This window comes from Eretmochelys imbricata, chromosome 9 (genome assembly GCF_965152235.1).
Source record: "Eretmochelys imbricata isolate rEreImb1 chromosome 9, rEreImb1.hap1, whole genome shotgun sequence".
Taxonomy (NCBI): domain Eukaryota; kingdom Metazoa; phylum Chordata; order Testudines; family Cheloniidae; genus Eretmochelys; species Eretmochelys imbricata.
The window spans coordinates 85,508,549-85,515,552 of NC_135580.1; positions in this window are offsets into that span (position 1 = coordinate 85,508,549).

Genomic DNA, 7,004 nt, shown 5'->3' on the forward strand with positions numbered 1-7,004 from the left:
ATCAACGAGAGGTAATGCCATTTTAGATTTAGTATTGGTAAGTAGTGAGGATCTCGTAGAAGAACTGGTTGTAAAGGATAACCATAGTTTATGTGATCATGAGTTAATTTAGTTTAAACTAAATGGAAGGATAAACAGAAATAGGTCTGCAACTAAGGTTCTTGATTTCAAAATACATGCTTTAAAAAGTTAAGAGAATTTGTTAGAGAAGTGGACTGGATTGAAGAACTCAAGGATCTCAATGTGGAGGAGGCTTGGAATTGCTTTAAGTCAAAGAGGCAGAAACTATCTGAAGCCTGCCACCCAAGTGTGACGTTGCACTCTATATGATTTTATTAAAGTATGCTGATGAGTGTGAATATAATGTAACTAAAATATGCTTCATGCAAAAGGTCTCTTGTAAGGTATCATTACAAAGCTTATAATCTACTGAGTGTGGTCATCCTATTTATATAAATGTATCACTCTTGTGTTTGAAACTAGAAATATTAAATATAACTCTGAGGGCCTATTGTAATTATGCAAAGTGTAGGCCATTAATGGTGGTTTGGAATCTTGATGGCTCCCATCAACCAGGACAATTGACTGTGGATGGCTGTTTGCAGGCAGGCCTTCCTGTGAGTCTGGCTGGGAGTCTCACAGGACATGTGATCATGTCACCTGAACTGGAATCCATCTTTAACCTGGTGCTTTTCCACTGAGGAGGAGGGGTGGGAACCCAGAGGGACAAAGGACTCCCGCCTTATGCAAAAGATATATATAAGTGGGTGGAACAGAACAAGAGAGGCAGCCATCATGAGGAAAACCCTAGCTATCACCTGAGGTGGAACAAGGGCTGGACCAGGGGAAAGGATTGTGCCCAGACTAGGAAGGTGTCCAGCTCCAGTCTGTGAAAGAAACTTATTGAAACATCTCTAAGGGTGAGATTTTATCTGTATTCAGTTTTTATTACTGTACTAGACTCAGACTGGCGTGTTTTATTTTATTTTGCTTGGTAATTCACTTTGTTCTGTCTGTTACTACTTGGAACCACTTAAATTCCACTTTCGGTATTTAATAAAATCACTTTTTACTTATTAATTAACTCTGAGTATATATACTCAGAGTAACTCAGAGTATGTATTAATACTTGGGGGGGGGGCAAACAGCTGTGCATATCTATCAGTGTTATAGAGGGCGAACAATTTATGAGTTTACCCTGTATAAAGCTAAAACAGATATATTTGGGGTTTGGACCCCATTGGGAGTTGGGCATCTGAGTGTTAAAGAGAGGCACACTTTTGTAAGCTGCTTTCAGTTAAGCCTACAGCTGTTAGGGGACATAGTTCAGACTTGGGTCTGGGTTTGCAGCAGGCTAGCGGGTCTGGCTCAAACCAGGCAGGGCACTGACGTCCTAAGCTGTCTGGGCAGGAAAGCAGGGGCAGAAGTAGTCTTGGCACATCAGGTGGCAGCTCCCAGGGGGTTTCTGTGATCCAACCTGTCACACCAAGCAAGGGGGAAAAATTCATAGGGAAGGGTTGCAGACCAAGCTGGATGAACAAGCATCTCAAACAAGTTATTAAGAGAAAGCAGAAAGCCTACAAGGAATGGAAGAAAGGATGGATCAGCAAGAAACTTTCCTCTTGGAGGTTAAAGTGTAGGGGGAAAGTGAGAACTGCCAAAAGCCAAGCAGAGCTGGACCTTGCAAAGGAAATTAAAATAAATAATAAAAGGTTCTTTAGTCATACAAATAAAAAGAAAACAGGGGGAAATGAAGTGGGACCGCTAAGCACTCAGGATGGAAGGGAGATTAAAGATAACCTTGGTGTGGCCCAACACCTAAACAAATACTTTGCCTATGTTTTCAATGAAAAGGTTGGGGGCAGTGGCAGGGTGGAAGTAGGAATGACATATCCAAGGTGGAAGTCAAACTCAAACAACTTAATGGGACCAAATCGGGAGGCCCATACAATATCCATCCAAGGATATTAAAGGAACTGGCACATGAAATTGAAAGCCCGATAGCAAGGATTTTTAATGAATCCATACAATTAGGGGTTGTACCCTCTGACTGGAGAATTGCTAATATGGTATCTATATTTAAGAAAGGACAAAAAGGTGATCTGGGAACCAACAGGCCCATTAGTTTGACCTCAATTGTACACAAGGACTTAGAACAAGTTTTGAAAGAGAGAGTAGTTACTGGCAGAGGTAAACTGTAACTGGGATAAAATATGACATGGTTTTACCAGAGGTAGATAGTGCCTGACCAACCTGATCTCTTTCTTCGAGAAGATACTTGATTTTCTGGACAAAGGAAATGCAGTAGATTTAACCTACCTGGACTTCAGTAAAGCATTTGATACAGTTCCACATGGGAAATTAGTTAAATTGGAGAAGATGAGATTAATATGAGAATTGAAAAGGAGGGTAAGGAACTGTTTGAAAGGGAGACTACAATGGGTCATGCTGAAAGGTGGTTACTGGAGTTCCACAGGGATCCATCTTGGGACCAATTTTATTTGTAATAGAAATGGGATGAAATTTAATAGTGCAAAGTCATGCACGTTGGGGCTAACAGCAAGAATATTTGCTATAAGTTGGGCACATATCAGTTGGAAGGTACAGAGGAGGAGAAAGATCAGGGTGTACTGGTTGATCACAGGGTGATTATGAGCCAGCAATGTGACATGGCTGTGAAAAAGGCTAATGCAATCCTAAGTGTGTCAGGCAAGGTATTTCCAATAGAGAGAAGGATGAGGTATTGCCATTATACAAGGTGAGACCTCATCTGGAATACTTTGTGCAATTCTGGTCTCCCATGTTTTCATTAAGAAATATGAATTCAAACTGGAACTGATGCAGAGAAGGGCTACCAGGATGATCAGAGGAATGGAGAACCTACCTTACAAGAGGAGACTTAAGGAGCTTGGCTTGTTTAGCCTAACCAAATGAAGGATGAAGGGCGATATGATTGCTCTCTATAAATACATTGGAGATAAACACTAGGGAGGGAGAGTAGTTATTTAAGTTAAAGGCCAGTGCTGGCATAAGAACAAGTGGATATAAACTGGCCATCAATAAGTTCAGGCATGAAATTAGACAAAGATTTTTTACCATCAGAGGAGTGAAGTTCTGGAACAGCCTTCCAAGGGGAACAGTGGGAGCAAAAAACTTAATTTGTCTTAAGAATGAACTTGATAAGTTTATGGGGGGATGGTATGATGAGGTTGCCTACAATGGCAAGTGGCCCATATGGGACTGCTATTAGCAAATATCTCCAATGGCCATGGGTCACTTGTTGGTTTGAATTGGAGTAAATGGTGGATTCTCTGTAAGACTTTAAATCAAGATTTGGGGACTTCATTATTTAGCCAGAGGTTATGAGCCTATTACAGCAGGGAGTGGGTGAGGTTTGTAGTGTGCAATGTGCAGGAGATCAGACTAGATGATCCCTTCTGGCCTTGAGTCTATCAATTCTGGGGCCTAACTTTGTGCTCCTATTTTTGAATGTCTTTGCCAAAGGCTGTTTAGCAGCTGCAATTTCAGAGAAGAGTGCAGTGATGGAGCCAAGCTATTACGAGCACACCAACTGAGTAGGAAGAAAAGAGAGAGGAAAGTATAAATTAGTTGCAAAGTCCCTCTAGAGATTTATGGACTGCATTTCAAGGATATCTCTGCCAAACAGATGCTGCTCAAGTACAATATACAATTTTTGAAAACTATTTTGCTTTTTTAAGAAGAGTGGCCTTGTACCTTCTGCCAGCACAACTACTGCTGTTAATCCTGGATACAATTTAATTTACTCTTTCCAAAGATTAATCTCATGACAGATGATAAGTGTTCTGTACTTCCACAACTGTCAGTCTGGATTTGGATACCTGCGCAATTAGGAACAAGAGACTAGGACAGATGTGTTTTCCAATTCACTAATTATTCCATTTGAGGGCAACAGAAACCCTGACTTAACTTCTGAGATGGCGCAGGCCATGTGGTAAGAAAAAATAATGATGCCAGATGAGGAAAAATTAATTTCTCACTTAGTTGCTAAGCTTTTGAAATACTTACATTTTTCCTCCTTTCAAAAGAAAGTGAAAGAACCTACATAAGAAGATTCCAGAAGCGTCACTGTGTGTCACTCTGAAGCCTAGCATGGCTGTTGAGTCAGTGTGAAATGATGGAAACAGCTACAGGAATGGCTGAGAACTCTGTTTAAATGATCAGCAGATTCAATCATCACTGAGATTCATGGTCTGTTACCAGCCAACATTTTAAATCCTCAGCCATTTTGATTTAACGAATTACACCTTTGTGGTGTACAGCTTCAGCCAGGCATAGGTCTACCCTCACATCAGACGTAACTCAATCACCACGCTTACTCTACAGCTAATATGCATGCAACACTTTCATTGGTTGTATGAAAGACTGCACAGATGGTTGATTGCTTGGCTCAACCGCCACACCCATCTGACAGCATGGGCTTTCAGCTCCTCGTACAACAATACAGTATAACAAGATATGGACATTCAGGGACCAAATCTAAGTTTCAGTATGTGAATCCAGTTCACTTATCGGAAGCAAATGGTTTATTAAACCAAGACAGTAATAAAAAACAACTTTGCTGTATTTGAAAAAAGACTAGGCCTGGATGGATCCACACTCAGTGTTGTAATGTGTAACTTTTGGGTGCCTAGCCACCCAGTGGAATCCACAAACCCTGCATTAAGTGCTCTCTAAACACAGTGGGAAGAGATAGAGGTCTGAGAACAGAATCCACAAAAGCCAGCACGCTAGGCAAGGAGGCACCTAAGCTAACCAACAGCAGATGCTCAAGTGTGGGGTGTGTCCTAAGCCCTGCCTCTCAGGGAGTTAGGTGTCTAAGGCCAGGTCTACGCTCAAAAGTTAAATCAACCCAGCTATGTTGATCAGGGGTGTAAAAAATCCACACCTCTGAGTGACAGTTAAACAGATTTAGCCCGCAGCGTAGACAGCACTAAGGGCTTGGCTACACTTGCAGCTGTAGAGCGCTGGGACTTAAACCCGCCTTTGGAGACCGCAGCAAGGAAAACGCTGCCGTGTGTTTAGTCAGCTGCAAGCAGACTGGCTTGGCCACATTAGCAGCTCTTGCAACGCCACAAAGAGCAGTGCATTGTGGTAGCTATCCCAGTGTGCAAGGGGCTGCAACGTGCTTTTCAAATGGGGGGCGGTGGAGTGTGACAGGGAGTGTGTTGTGTGTATGTGAGGGGGCAGAGTGTATCAGCATGCTGTCTTGTAAGTTCAGACAGCAGGAGACTCCCCTCCCTCCACCTCTCTCTCTCTCACACTCACAGCAGCAGCATTCCACAGTAACGGTTTGCTTTGTCCCGGGACAGAGAAGCAGCCGGCTGTCAGAAACAGAGCTTTGAAAGGGGATATCCGCATGCCTGCAGCCGAGTTCAAAACAAGGACGAGAGCGGCCACTTGACTTCAGGGGATTATGGGACGTTTCCAGAGGCCAATCACAGCGCAGTAATGCAACACATCGTCCACACGGACACCCGGGCGTTTCAGCCGGGGCGCAGCAAGCTCTATGCTTCTCGTGGAGGTGAATTACCAGGAGCACTCCAGCTGCAGAGTCCAGGCACTCTAAGTGCTTTGCCAGTGTGGACGCCTCAGGAGTTGGGGCGCCCGGGGCTGATTTAATGCGCTCTAACTTGCAAGGGTAGCCAAGCCCTAAGTCGACAGAAGAATTCTTCCATTGGCCTAGCTACCGCCTCTTGGGCAGGTGAATTAACTACACCGATAGGAAGACCGCACCCGTGGCTGTAATGAGTGTTTACACAGAAGTGCTACGGCTTTACTGTGCTGCTGTAGTATTTCAAGTGTAGACTAGCCCTAAGTCTGGGCTGCAGGGAGGCACCTATCTCTTCTTAGGATCCACAGCCATGAACTGTCACCCATTCCTGAAGTTGGGCACGTAAAGTGTTTCTTTCAAGAACAGTGGCAGTGCATGCCTAACTCCACACAAAAGAGACTGGGGGGGCCCAGAAAGAGGCCTCTTTAATTTTTAGCCCAATGTTAGGGTCCTCACCCAGGATGCAGGAGGGCCCAGTTCACTTTCCCCCCTCTGCCTGATGAGAAGGAATTTGAAAAGGAGTTTCCCACCTCCCGTGAGTGGCCTAACCATTGGACTAGAATCATTCTGTCTCTAGCCCAATACATATTTAAACAAAATGGAACAGCTTCCACATTAGAGACCGAGAATGACCCAAACCAGCATATTTGTTTTCTGTAGAGCTGGATTGCATCTCAAAGGCAAGGTAGGTATTGCCCTGCCTACCTTCACCTGGTTTGAAGATGGTGGTAAGGCTTAAGAGGTGAATAAGCATCCACATGCCTGCTAGAAGCAGTAATGTGCATGCACAGGCAGAGGCAGAAACTTATACACACTGGGGACTGTCACAATCTAAATTTAGGTGAGGAGTGAGTTTAGGCACCTTAGAGGGTTCTGTGGCAACTGTGCAGGAATTCTGTGGGCCACAGTGGCACCTAAATCTGGACTTTAGGTGCCAGAGTTTTTGTGGATGTGAGTCTTACATATACTTTTTAATTCAACAAAAATTTAGTAGGAAATAAATGAAGTGCAGAAACAAACGGAAATTCAGATAATTGACAATTTTCCAAGTCTATTGTGCATTTTAAAAAGGTATCGTTCATTTTAAACCACACTACAGCGTACCTATTTCCAAACCCCCCTCATTATTTGATCTCTGTATGTGTTGTAAAAATAAGTTCTAATTATAGTCAAAGTATTTAGCAAAATAAAAAGCGTTAAGGGTATACAGTATATGTCCAGAATGTTTCAAGAAGGGTCAACTGCAATCAGTGAAGCTAAAAATGTTGAAATTGTAATTAAGATTGACAGCAATAGACAAGTGCCAACATATATTTGTAGCTGTGAGGTGGGATTGGCCCTAACACTATTCCCATTGACTTCAGCAGGAGCAGAGTTATGGTAACAGTGTGAAAATCTCACCCTTTTGGTT